This window comes from Heteronotia binoei, chromosome 12, assembly GCF_032191835.1.
Source record: "Heteronotia binoei isolate CCM8104 ecotype False Entrance Well chromosome 12, APGP_CSIRO_Hbin_v1, whole genome shotgun sequence".
Classification (NCBI taxonomy): Eukaryota; Metazoa; Chordata; class Lepidosauria; order Squamata; family Gekkonidae; genus Heteronotia; species Heteronotia binoei.
The window spans coordinates 84,040,072-84,054,315 of NC_083234.1; the positions used below are offsets into that span (position 1 = coordinate 84,040,072).

At 50.1% G+C, this 14,244-nt stretch overlaps 1 protein-coding gene across 1 annotated transcript in view; it reads left to right on the forward strand.

The window, feature by feature from the left end:
• SNAPC4 (small nuclear RNA activating complex polypeptide 4) overlaps nucleotides 1-4,362 on the forward strand; it is a 109,901-nt gene extending 105,539 nt beyond the window's left edge. The window contains exon 23 of the mRNA XM_060250661.1: nucleotides 4,005-4,362. The gene's annotated coding sequence lies outside the window, so the exon portion shown is untranslated. The remainder of the gene's footprint in view (nucleotides 1-4,004) is intronic.
• The last annotated feature ends 9,882 nt before the right edge of the window (nucleotides 4,363-14,244 follow it).

Genomic DNA, 14,244 nt, shown 5'->3' on the forward strand with positions numbered 1-14,244 from the left:
TCAAATCCAGCATGTGCCTGGCCTGGTGTGTGGTGGCTGATACAAATTGGCTGAGTCCCAGTGTCTCCATGGACAACACCAGGTCCTGAGCCTGCAGGGACGCTGTGTCGTCAACATGGATATTAAAATCCCCCAGAATGAAAAGTCTGGAGAAGTCCAATGCCCAGGTGGACGTCGCATCCAGCAGGGCAGGTAGGCTCTCTGGTGGTGCGTTAGGCAGTCGGTAACCACCCAGATTGCCACACTCCTCGGCTTCCCACACCAGGCCAGTGCACTCTATGCCAGCGATGTTCGGGTCAGGGAGCTCCCTGAAAGAAAAAGTCTCAGACGAGCACAGCACACACACACCCACCCACTTGTCCAAGACTGGTGGAGGATGGCAAACCCAGGCGGGGTAAGCTGGTTCAAGGCGGCAGTTTCGCCTTCTCGTACCCAGGTCTCTGTCATACATGCCAGGTCCACTTGCTGCTCCATGATGAAATCCCGCAGCAGAGCGGTCTTACCGGATCTGGCATTAATCAGCACCAGTGAAGGAAATGGTCAATTCATCCTAGCCCCACAATCAGCATGCCTCGGGATGGGACATAGGATGGAGAGAGTCCGAGCATTTCCATATCTCCAATTCCTTCCTTGTCTTTGTAACCTATGCCCACTGTCGTACCTTCCCTGCCCAATTATGACCGGGATCCCCGACCCTAGCATGGCCTCCCCCACGCAGCGCTATTTGGCCCAAGGAGGCCCTGCTAGCATCTGCTAGTAAAGTCCACAGTAGGTCTCACATATACTAATCTACACCAGTCCAATGATCACCACAATAAATCACTCTACAGAATATTAATCTAATTGCCAGCCCATTAATTACATAGTCTAATGTCTCCAAATTAAATTGATCCCAACTACTTGTTGCAGCCCTTAGGATAGCCAATTAATATAAAGTTTTACTCAAGAGATCCCCAATATCCTAAGCAAAATCAACTCCCCAAATCAATCAACCCAATTAATTTGCTGGACAAAATAATCAATTTTAAGTAGCAATGATAAGGTTTCAATTTACTAACAATACTAAATCTCACTAATTAATTAAATCCCCCCCCTATCCTATAAATTTAAACCAAATTAGCTAGAATTAATTAGAGAAATTTAAACCAAATTAGCTAGAATTAATTCGAGAAAACACTATCGATGGCTCGACAATATTAAACCAATTAACTAATTTTTTTTTTATGCAGAGTGAAAATGCTAGATGCTAAGATCATAGAGAGGGCTGTGGCATTGCAGTTGCAGAGTTTTCTGGATGACGCTTCCACCTTAGATCCTTTCCAGTCTGGCTTCCGCCCACGCCACGGGACAGAGACAGTGTTGGTCGCTCTCATGGATGATCTCCGGCGACATCTGGATTGAGGCAGTGTGGCAGTATTGCTGTTGCTAGATCTATCGGCAGCGTTTGATGTGGTCAATCACCGACTGCTGACCCGCCATCTCGCCGACGCAGGGATTCAGGGGTTAGCCCTGCAGTGGCTTTCCTCTTTCCTTGAAGGTCGGGGACAAAGGGTGGCAATTGGGGGAGAGCTGTCCCAGAGGCACCTACTTAATTGTAGGGTGCCCCATGGGGGAAGTTCTCTCTCCGATGTTATTCAATATCTATATGCGCCCCCTTGCCCAGATTGCCCAGAGATATGGGCTGGGTTGTCGCCAGTATGCTGATGACACCCAGCTCTATCTATTGATGGGCGGCTGAACTGGCGACGTCCCTGTAAATTTGGACCAGGCGTTGCAAGCCGTGGCAGATTGGATTAAGCTGAGTGGGCTGAAACTGAATCCAGCGAAGACAGAGGTCCTTTGTCTAGGTGGCAGTGGTCCGGAAGGAGGGATCTCCCTTCCAGCTTTTGACGGGGCGCCATTGGTACCAGTGTGTGTGGTCAGGAGCTTGGGAGTGCTACTGGAGTCTTCCTTGACAATGGAAGCCCAGATAGCAGCCACTGCCAAATCCGCCTTTTTCCACCTTAGGCGGGCGAGGCAGCTGGCCCCCTTCCTAGAGCGCAGCGACCTGGCAACAGTGATTCATGCGACGGTCACCTCGAGGTTAGACTACTGTAATGCCCTTCTACATGGGGCTGCCCCTGTACCGAACTTGGAAACTGCAGCTAGTGCAGAATGCAGCAGCCAGACTGCTAGTGGGACTACTTTGTGGAAATATGTGCGGCCTAGGCTGTGGGAACTGCACTGGCTGCCAATTGTATACCGAGTTCGTTACAAGGTGCTGGTTATTACCTTTAAAGCCCTATATGGCCAAGGACCTGCCTACCTTAGGGACCGCCTCTCTCCATATGTTCCCCAGAGAGCACTGCGATCTAGTTCACAAAATCTTCTGGAAATCCCTGGGCCAAAGGAGGCGAAACTAAAAACAACTAGGGAGTAGGCCTTCTCTATAAAGGCACCCCAATGGTGGAATCAGCTACCGGAGGAGGTGCGGGCCCTACGGGATCTTAATCAGTTCCGTACGGCTTGCAAAACCACCCTCTTCCAACTAGCCTTTTAAGATGAAACCTAGAAACAATATCAAGCCATTTTGTACAAACTGAGATTGTAGCACCATTAAGCTATACTGTTTTTAGATTAATTATTTTAATGTTTAATTTATATATTGTATTTAATTGTATTGTTTATTGACTGTACTATCTTGTTTTATTGTCATAACATGATATTAAAATATCATGCCTTTGTAAGCCGCCCTGAGCCTGCCTTGGCGGGGAGGGCGGGATATAAAATTATTATTATTATTATTATTATTATTATTATTATTATTATTATTATTATTATTATTATTATTATTATTATTATTATTATGTTTAAAGTACAGGCATAGTGCAGGGTAACTTTCCATTAGTCCCTCTTGTAGCAGCAGTTTTCTTCTTGGACCTTTCTTAAATAAGCAACTGAGTCTCTCCAAATACCAGGCAAGGCTTTCGTCTCCAACAGCCACCAGTTGTCTTCGGCTAGCTCTGGCAAGTCAGGTGGGAGTAGCAATCCCCCCAGAGTCCCTTAGTTGTGACTTTGGGGTGCAGTGACGATAGTAGACCAAATAGCAGCCCATTCACTTCTCTAGCAGCATCCGTGGTTGGCCCTGGGTTGGTCCTGGGTTGTCAGATGGTGCTGGACTGTCTGACATATCATTATCAGGGTGAAATGCCCCGTGCTGCCACGATGTCCAGGCACCTCTGAGTCTGCCCTGACGTCCACCAGTACTCAACAGCTGCCGGCACCAGCAGTCTCCAGTCACCGGCCAGGTAAATTTCCATGCGGCACCACAGCTGCTCCAGTCCTCCACAACACAGCTAGGCCAACACAGCAGTGTATCCTGTTGATTTTTAGAAGGTCCTGGTGCACTAGTAAGGGTACAAATTTTCCTCTGCAGTTGACAAGACTACTAACCCAGCACTGAAAACGATGGTAAATCTGAATCCAAATTTCTAAGTAGAGATTGTAGGGTGGTAAAAGTCATGGGAGCTTCTTCATCAACACTCCTCACGTGCCGCCATTTTGCGACTTACAGTGTCTGTTTAATTTTGGAAGAGACAGAGCATTCAGTACCAGGGCGGGGGTGGGGTTTCAAGTTCCTTTGCAGTAATTTTCTGCAGATGGCAAACCAGGATGGTATATAAAAGGCTAAAGTAACTCTTTTCTACCTAAGGTGCCATCTTAGGGTGGGTGTTCTGTCAGAGTGAGAGAAGACTGCCAAGGAGCAACGGTTCATGCCTCCCGTTCTACCACCACAGAGTTCTGCTTCATGTGTAGACATGACCTTGGCAAAATGGCCTTGGTGTCTTCCCAGGGAGATGAGATTGTATTCTTGTTTGTCTCCAGATAAAGAATTTCTAGCACAAAATTACCTGCTGATTTTTGGGTAGTTTGGAGTGTGACATTTGGGCTGCTCTGGCTTTTGTGGTCTCTGAACCTGCCTGTGGTGGAGCCATAGTTCTGACTGGGACTTTTGTGTCTTGCAGGCTTTCTTAAGAACCCCTCAGATATTTTGCACTAATTAGCAACAGGGCTGTAACCCGGCTGACAGGAAAAGAAGAGCGATATGCTTGGGATCACAAGCCCACTTGCAAGCACACCTTGGAGAAAGAGACTTTTTGTTTACATGGACTGCTTTGTGTTTTTTTCTGTCCTTTGACAAAAACCAGACAGCTAGATGGAGGCTCATAAAGGAGAAATCAACACTTCTTTGTGAGTATCCCTGGCCTACTTTGAGCCCAGGTGAGCTGTTAATGTTGTACCATGTAGCTGGTTTGGAGTAATGCTGTTGTTACAGAACTGTTTGGCTTTCTTTTTGGGGTATTAAATGTTGGTTTTACACAGAGCTGTCTTTATTTCTGATTTCATTTAAGGAGGATCACAAGAAGGAATCCTGGGCTGGCAATATTTAGGGCACTGTTTTGCATTTTGCAATTCTTTGCCTGATATGGAGAAGGGGTGGGTGGAAGGAAGCAAGTCCTGTAGACTGACTGGAAGCTGCAATGGTCAGTCTACAGCTGGGTGAGTGAAATAGTTTTGCCTTAGTCTCCCAAACCTATTTCTACCAGTTTGCTGTTTATGGTGTATACTTCAGTACCTGATTCCTTCCAACAAAATGAGCAAAAAGCATCATAGATCACAAGTACAGCAGATGTTCAGGGGGAAAGCATTGCAACAGTGCTCAGGGGGACAGTAATATATACAGGATTCCACCTGGAGCAGAGACCAAGATGGGGCTGTACGCTGAGGTCTGGATATGCAGGAAGGTCTGTCTCTATGTAAGAGTAGCTTGCCCTCTCAATATTATTTTGCTGCCCCATAGACAGAAAAGGAACGCAAAGATGCTGACTGGTAGGGCCTTCCGGAACGAATCTTACCATATCATCTTCCTAGATGAAGCTACCACATTTCTTACTGAATCCAGCTTCCCCACCCCAAGGCTTGTCTCTGTTGTCTTCTGGGTTCTCTCTCTGCCCCTAAGTGTGTGGAAGGTTTCTACCAGTTTGACTTCTGGGATGGGAGGGGGCAGTTAGAAGAAGGAAGTTAGGAATGTTAATACTGTAGAGTGGCTAGCTTCACAAGGAACTGTTCAATCCCATTGGTCAACCACTAGTTGGGGTCTCACAGCTCTCATATTTCCAAATGAGTGTAAAATACCCCCGTCTACCAGGACCCAAATAAAAGGCTGGGATTTCTCCCTTATCATGGAATGGTACTATTCTCCTGTTGGCCTTCAGCAAAACTTTGAAGGTACTTTTGTAGCCCCTTCCCTCCAAGAAACCCCCAAATCACAAAGTGGAGGATCAGAAAGGCATAGAGGAGCAGTGAGAATTTTTAAAACCAAGAATGGAAGTTTTTTTGTTATTTCTAATGAATTGTAAGGATCAATATATCCATATCAATAAATTTTCTTTCCTACAAGCACAGCAGAAAGACTTCCAAGGAGACTTCCAGTCTTATCAAATAAACAATAAGAATGATACATCAAAATGGGTGTACCCAACAATAAAAGCAGCAATGTCCCAATAAAATGCCACCTAAAATATGGCAATCCAAAATATTTTGTAGTGGATTGATGTTGGGGGAGGGGGGGAATCTCCAATTTTGACATTTATTTTTTTGCCCCAGAATTTGAACTTAAACAGAGGGTCACCACATAAACTGAGTTTATTATTCCTGTTTGATTGTTGATTGTTGATTGGGTGGGGTGGGGGGTGGGCTCCCTCTGGGAATCCTACCCCCCCAGGGAAAGTGCATGCGCAATACATAGCCTCTCCTCTCCCGGTGTAGTGAACGCCGCGTGGTCACTGTCTGGCTATGCCTGGCAGATGGTCACTGCAATGGCCTCTCCTGCATTACTGCATCCGTAGCAACACCTTCTCGCTGGTCCCCCCCGTTTTCACAGAGTTTGCTACGTCATGGTGCGACCGAATGTCCGGCGGTATAACCGGATGGACAGGCTGGGCCCACCAACCTCGCCAGCCTAAGAGAAGGAAAACTCTAACATCAAACCCGGGCAGATAGAGCTCGTTAATGTAACACCTACCACCTGGAGGACTCGCTGCCGGCGTCCCGGCTTACTGGGCCATGGCAGATGACCCCCAGGTGAAAGGGTGGAGCCAGTACCGCGCACACTGCGCTTCACCTAAAAAATTCCTCTGCGCAGGCCTGAAGGGGATATCCACACACACAACCCACAACGCATCAAGTCCTGCAGCGATGGGCAAGGGGCGAAACGGCTGGTGGAAGGTGCCACTGGAAGCCGCAGTCCCGATCCTGCATGTAGGCGGTTCAGGGTATTGGTCGCCTGATGCTAACCCGGAGACGAAAGCATTTTTCGGCAGCACCCTGAACGACCAAGCAGCCTTATCTAGGGACAGCACTGCTTGCTCCACACGGAGAGGGGCCTAGAAAAGGTGGCCTAAACAAAGCTCGTCTCCCCCACCCCAGTTGGCTAGCCGCGGTCAACGGGCATCCTTACTTGCGGTCGAAAAATAACAACAAAGAAAAGGCATGCACCTGCCTCACAAAGTGTGCAAAGACTAAAGCTTGCGTGTTGGAACATCAGAACCATGCTTGACACAGTAGGCAGTGGTCGCCCTGAACGACGCTCTGCTCTAGTTGCCCATGAACTTCTCAGGTTGAATATCGACATAGCAGCTCTCAGTGAGGTCCGTTTCCCTGAGGAAGGTAGTCTTCAAGAACACGGTGCTGGCTATACCCTCTACTGGTCGGGTAAGTCAAAGGCCGAGAGCCGCCTTTCTGGCGTTGGCTTCATGGTCAGGAACTCCATTGCCTCCAAACTCGAAAACCTGCCAACAGGTCACTCAGATCGCATCATGTCCATGCGCCTCCCACTTCAAAACAAGCAGCATGCAACACTCTTCAGTGTGTATGGCCCAACCCTTCAAGCAGATCCTGCAGAAAAGAACAAGTTCTATGCTGATCTACGCAACCTCGTACGGAAGACCCCTACAGAGGACAAGGTGATCATCCTTGGCGACTTCAATGCCAGAGTAGGTAAAGACTCAGAAGCCTGGAAAGGAGTACTTGGCAAACACGGCATTGGCAACTGCAATGACAACGGGCGCCTCCTGCTAGAATTCTGCATGGAGCACCAGCTCACCATCACCAACACTATCTTCCAGCAGAAGAACAGTCTGAAGACAACCTGGATGCACCCACGGTCCAAGCACTGGCACCTTATCGACTACATTCTGGTGCGCCAGAGAGACCTTCAAGATGTCTTACACACCCGAGTAATGCCCAGCGCAGAATGTCATACGGATCATCGTCTTGTACGCTGCAATCTCCGTCTTCACTTTAAACCCACACCCAGGAGAGGAGGTATCCCTCGGAGGAAGTTTCAGGTTGGCAGCCTCCAGTCAGCCGAAGTTAAAGCTGCCTTCCAGGCAAAACTCCAGTCAAGAATTGAGGACCCCAGTTGCCCCACAGACCCTTCTCCAGAAGCACTCTGGGAACACCTAAAAACTACCGTCCTGCAGATCTCTGAAGAAGTCCTCGGGTTCTCCACAAGGAAGAACAAGGACTGGTTTGATGAGAACAATCAAGAGATCCAAGAATTACTGGCAAAAAAGAGATCTGCCTACCAAGCACATCTTGCTCAGCCCTCCTGTCCTGGGAAAAAAGCAACCTTTCGCGCTGCATGTAGCAACCTCCAGCGCAAGCTTCGAGACATTCAGAACGAGTGGTGGACCAAGCTTGCAGAGAGAACCCAGCTGTGTGCAGACACTGGTGATTTAAGAGGGTTCTACGAAGCCCTGAAGGCAGTATATGGTCCATCATATCAGGCTCAGAGTCCCTTGCATAGTGCAGACGGCCAAGTGCTCCTCACAGACAAGGCATCCATACTGAACCGGTGGTCGGAGTATTTTCAGGTTCTCTTCAGTGCCAACCGCGTAGTTCAAGATTCAGCAATCCACCTCACCCCACTTCAACCGGTGAAAACAGAGTTGGATGAGATCCCCACCCTAGAAGAGACTGTTAAAGCCATCAAGCAACTGAAAAGTGGCAAGGCAGCGGGAGTTGATGGAATTCCACCAGAGATCTGGAAGCATGGGGGCACAGTACTACATAGCTCACTTCACAAAGTACTTGTCACCTGCTGGGAACAAGGCAAATTACCACAGGACTTTCGCGATGCAATCATCATCACCCTATACAAGAACAAAGGGGAAAAGTCAGACTGCTCCAACTACCGGGGGATAACCCTGCTCTCCATCGCAGGCAAAATCCTTGCCAGAATACTCCTGAACAGACTGGTGCCCACCATTGCAGAAGAACTCCTCCCAGAGAGCCAGTGCGGCTTCAGAGCTAACAGGAGCACCACTGACATGGTATTTGTTCTCAGGCAGCTCCAAGAGAAATGCAGGGAACAGAACAAGGCTCTGTATGTGACTTTTGTCGACCTTACCAAAGCTTTCGATACCGTTAGCAGGAAAGGCCTGTGGCAAATCTTGGAACGTTTAGGATGTCCCCCAAGGTTCCTCAGCATGATCATCCAGCTACACGAAGACCAGCGAGGCCAAGTCAGACACTGCAACGACCTCTCGGAGCCCTTCCCAATAGGCACAGGTGTAAAGCAAGGCTGCGTTCTCGCGCCAACTCTCTTTACGATCTTCTTTAGCATGATGCTTCAAAGAGCCGCAGTAGATCTAGATGATGACGATGGTGTATACATCCGCTATCGCACCGATGGCAGCCTGTTCAACCTGAGGCGACTAAAGGCACATTCCAAGACAATGGAAAAACTCATCCGAGAGCTACTGTTTGCTGATGACGCTGCACTCGTCTCCCACTCGGCATCAGCTCTGCAGCATATGACGTCCTGCTTTGCAGAGGCTGCCAAGCTATTCGGCCTAGAAGTTAGTCTGAAGAAGACAGAAGTTCTCCACCAGCCTGCACCCCAGGAAGATTATCACCCTCCCTGCATCACTGTGGGTGAATCAGTTCTGAAGACAGTCCAGCAGTTCAGCTACCTGGGGTGCATCATCTCCTCAGATGCCAAGATCGACAAGGAGATTGACAACAGGCTGGCAAAGGCAAACCGTGCCTTTGGCCGACTGCACAAAAGAGTGTGGAGCAACAAGCATCTGAAAAAAGGCACAAAGATCAATGTTTACAAAGCGGTTGTGATGACAACCCTCATCTACGGCTCCGAATCGTGGGTTTTATACCGTCATCACCTGCGACTCCTTGAGCGCTTTCATCAGCGCTGCCTTCGCACCATCCTCAACATCCACTGGAGTGACTTTGTGACCAACACTGAAGTCCTCAAGAGGGCGGAGGTTACCAGCATCGAGGCACTGCTGTTGAAGACGCAGCTGCGCTGGGCAGGGCATATTTCTAGGATGGAAAACCACCACCTTCCCAAGATTGCCCTGTATGGCGAACTCTCCACCGGCCATCGAAATAGAGGGGCACCAAAGAAGAGGTACAAGGACTCCTTGAAGAAATCCCTTAGCACCTGTCACATCAACCATCACCAGTGGTCTGACCTAGCCTCAGATCGCAAAGCATGGAGGCACACCATCCACCAGGCTGTCTCTTCCTTTGAGAATGCCCGCATAGCTGGTCTTGAGGACAAAAGGAGATTGAGGAAGAATCGCACTGCTACAGGACCAACCCTAAATCAGACTTTTCCCTGCAGCCGCTGTGGCCGGACCTGCCTGTCCCACATTGGTCTTGTCAGCCACCAGCGAGCCTGCAGCAAACGTGGGCTATTGCACCCTTCTTAAATCTTCGTTCGCGAAGCCAAGCCGAGAGAGAGAGAGAGAGATTGTTGAAGCTTATTATCCCTGTTTGATCCTTAAACATCTTCATTATGCTGAATAATAATTACTGCTCAGCTATATGTATGGCCTGGTAATTTCCAATTTTGTTTCTGTCTACATTTAAACGCCCTTCTGCCTTTCTCTTCCTATATGTACCAGTTGAGGAAATTCTGTTTCACTGTATCTGAACAAGTGTGCTTGCACACAAAAGCTTATACCTTGAATAAAACTTTGTTGGTCTTCAAGGTGCCACTGGATTCAAATTTTGTTCTGTTACTTCAGACCAACACTGCTACCAACCTGAACCAGTATCGTTAAAAATGCCCTTCTGAACTTTTTTTGTTTTGCACATTGAAACTAATTGTTAGACCCTGAAAATTTAAAGCCTCAAGCTTGGGAAGTTCACAAATGCCACAATACTTTGAGCTGAGCTTGATGCAAACTGCTTCACCAAGGCTTCAAGGGGTTAATTTCCAGCTGTGATTTGTGAATGCTGGGTTTATACTTTGTGAAAGCTCAGGGGTAGGGATGTGCAAAAAAAAAAATTCAGTCGTACACAGATTCAGAAGTATACGGGGGGAAAAATACGGAATCCCGTATATTTCTGAATTCCGTAGTCGGAATAGCCGCATATATGGTAGATGCGCGGCTATTTCCGAATATTCGGCTCCATTATACCCTATGGGCCATTGAAATCAATGGCAAATAGGGTATATTTGAAGCCGCCTGGAGGGGAGGGGGGTTGAGAGAGAGCCCCCAAATTTGCAGGGGACCTGCAGGGACCTCTCCCCTACAAACCCCCCAAGTCCCAAAAAGATTGGGCCAGGGGGTTCCATTCCAGGGGCACCCAAAGAGGGTGCCCCTATTCCACCATTAAACCCTAAGGGCCATTGAAATCAATGGCAACATAGGGCATAATTAGAGGCTACTGGGGGGCAGGGGGTTTGAGGGAGAGCCCCAAAAACTGCAAGGGACTCTCCCCTACAAAACCCCCAAGTCCCAAAACGATTGGGTCAGGGGGTCCATGTCTTTGGGCTCCCCAAAAGGCCCATTGCCAACAATAATGGGGAAAGCCCAGTTAGCCACTTCCTTCACTATAATTGCTGTGGGGAAAGTGGCTCGGGCAAGAGGGGAGTTTGAGGGAGAGGCCCCAAAACTGCAGGGCAGCTTCAGGGGACTCCCCAGCATGAAACCCCCCTGGCCCAAAAAGACTGCACCCATCTGTGGGCACCCCAAAAGGAACATTGCTCCCAATGGTGAGAAAAAAACCATTAGAGCCACTTCCTCACTGTAATTGTCGTGGGAAAAGTGGCTCTGGGGAGCAGGAGGTTTTGAGGAGAGCCCCCCAAACTGCTGTGCAGCTTCAGGGCACTGTCCCACACAAAACCCACAAGGCCAAAAAAAAATTGGACCAGGGGGTCCAATTCCTGGGGCACCCAAAGCCAAACCTAACTTCACACCAGAGAATCTCTATAGGACCCAAATGCACTACATCCCTCTATCTACTCGATGAACCCTGCAGGCCTGGAACCAATATAAACCCAGTTGCCAACGTCACTGCCACACAAAATGCAATCTGCTCACGGTCTGCTCTGCAGACCTGGCTGCAGCAAACCCAGATGCCAGTTCTCCAACCCTGCCCCAAACAACACGGGGAGAGCTGGCCAAGCACAACAAACATGCTGCCTCTAGGTCTCTCACCCAGGTGCCAGCTTCCCTGCCACAGAACACACAATCTGCAGATGCCAGCTCTCCAGCCTGCCCCAAACAACACGGGGAGAACTGGCCAAGCACAACAAACATGCTGGCTCTGGGTCTCTCACCCAGGTGCCAGCTTCCCTGCCACAGAACACACAATCTGCAGATGCCAGCTCTCCAGCCCAGCCCCAAACAACACAACTCTCAAACAAGAGAAGTGGTGGACCACCACACCTAGCTCCACATCATTCTGTATCTGACACAAAGCAAGAAGCATTTTGACTTACCTTGAGTGATGGATGGTTGGCTGGTCCAGGCTCTTTTGCATTACCCAGGGTGCACCACAAGGAGGCGAGCCAGAATTGCACCCCAAATGAGGAAGATCACTGGGAGGGCCTCAGATTATGTGAGAGGAAGGCAACCATTCCTTCTCTCTCAGCTCAGCAACACACCAGTATCACTGTCCCATTAGAGGGACCTCAGCATTGGTATGGCTATTGGCTGCCTGTCATCATCACTGACACCTCCCTCTTTCTTCCTCCTTCCCCTGAAAAAAACCTGGGTTACCCGGGCTGGGCCTGTGGGTGCTGTCGGTTACACTTGGGGGCTGCAATGGCCCTTTCAGTATTATTAGGCATGTGTGGATGGGGGACTGGGAAAATTTGGATCGCTTTGCAGTTTTAAACCAGCATTCACTTTTGGTTTGGGGAGGGATGGGGGTGGGGGATGCACTGCCAATCAATTTGTGAGTGAGTTTTTGGACTGTCTTTGGACTCTTAGTCTATTTTTAGTAGAGGAACGTTTTACAACCACCTTCCAAGCGCGGGCCAAGAGAGGATGCAGGCACAAGTAGGTGCTCACTTCATTCACTTCTCAAAGTCTACGTTCGGGGAGCCAAACAGAGGCAAGTTGACCTTCAGGAAGACCAACTGTTCAACTGTCCAAGGTTGCAGGCGATTGCGATGTGGGCAGACAATGTCGCCCATATGCGTAAAGACGCGCTCGCTCTGCACACTTGTCGGTGGGCATGAGAGGAACGCCTTGGCCACGGAGGAGAGGGCCGGCCAGACCTCCTCCTTCGTGACCCGGTAGTCCAAAGGAGACGCTTCCTGTGGCTCAAGGGGCTCCAAAAGATAGTCCTTCACCATCGCAGCACCCATCTTCACTCTCGGTGCCCTACCACTCCTAGAGGGGCCAGCGACCCGCCCGATGAGTGTCACCTCAGGACTCTTCGTGGCGTGAGTCTGGTGGGAAACACTGTCTAACTGGGGAGGTTAGGGATGAACAACAGCAGTGGAAGAGGCAGATGAGCTGCTTCCACCCCCCTCCTCAACTACTGGCACTGGGCCTACCCTGACTCTGGAATGCTCAACCTTCTGGGAGAGCTCGTCTCACCAGCGATCGAGCTTGTTGGCCCGCTCGGCGACTGTGCCCTTAAGGCGCGGGTCTAACATGGTCGCCATCATGTAGACCTTATCCTTGGTGAAAGTCTGAAAGCGGGCCTCAAGCCCTTCCTGCAGCCTAACAACCAGGGCGCGCACCGCTGGAAGAATGTCTGCATGGCCTTGAGCTGGCGCTAGAAACGAGGCCAGGTCCTCCTGGGCCATCTGGACCATGGGGACGACCAGTGCGATGCTCGCCATGTCAGATGAGAGCATTTCTGTGTGGGTCTTGAAGGGCCCAAGAACCTCCACAATCTGAGAAATGACCACCCAATCCTCTTGGGTGAGACGGTTCTCATCCCGAAAGACCCTCGTCTCAGAGACAAAGGCATCCAGGACTGCTCTCTGCTTCACCATGCTCTCCAGCATGGCACAGGTGAAGTTCCAGCCAGGGCACCGCCTGTCAGTGTATGTTTCTCACGCAGCCAATATGAGTCCGTATTGCTGCATGTGAAGTGACCCGTGATGTGCTGACACTTCTGGAGCAGAAGTCAGTACTCATGGGTTGCGGCTAGATACCGACGATCCTGGCTTTTCGTCTGGCCCAATGCGTCCTTAACCACGAGGTGGAGAAGCTGGGCCACGCAAGGAAGGCGTTTTAGGCCCTGACGCTGGACAGCCGCCTTGATGTTGGAGCCACCATCAGTCACCACGAAGCCCATGGCGACGTCCCCGCTGCCTACCAAGCCCTCTAACTGCCATGAGAGGATGGCTCTGAGAGTGTCCGCCGTGTGCGGCAAGTCTACTGCTTCGGTGTGCAGCAAGGCCCAGTGATAGCTGGCCTGGCGGCCCTGACCTTGCCTGCCGCTACTGCTGCCACCCCCACACTGCACTGCCCCCAGCTCTCTGGGTTGCCACCAATGCGCAGTCAGGGAGAGATACCCCTCAAAAGCATGTTGGGAGCTCCAGATATGTGAAATGAACAGTCCCCCCGGCAGCACGGGACAAATGCTCCTTCACCACACATCTGTTCACCCTGAAAACAGCTGGCACAATGGTCCTGCTAATGGTGGTTCTCGCAGGAACATTATACCAGGTTGCCAGGTACTCGAGCAACCCTAGCACCCCAGGAATCTCAACCACTGAAAATGGAAGCCCATGGGCGATCGACCTGGCAAGGTTCCAGGCAATCACCCTCCTGCCATACCTGATTCCCCCTCTTGGCACACAGGTGCGCCCCCCACAAAACGTCTCAGGCGTCCTGGCGTCCCTGTACTCCCACGGAATGCTCCTGGAGAGCGGAGGTAGTTGCGATGGGAGGGACCGCCTGGCTGGGTGGTGCTGGCTGCTTG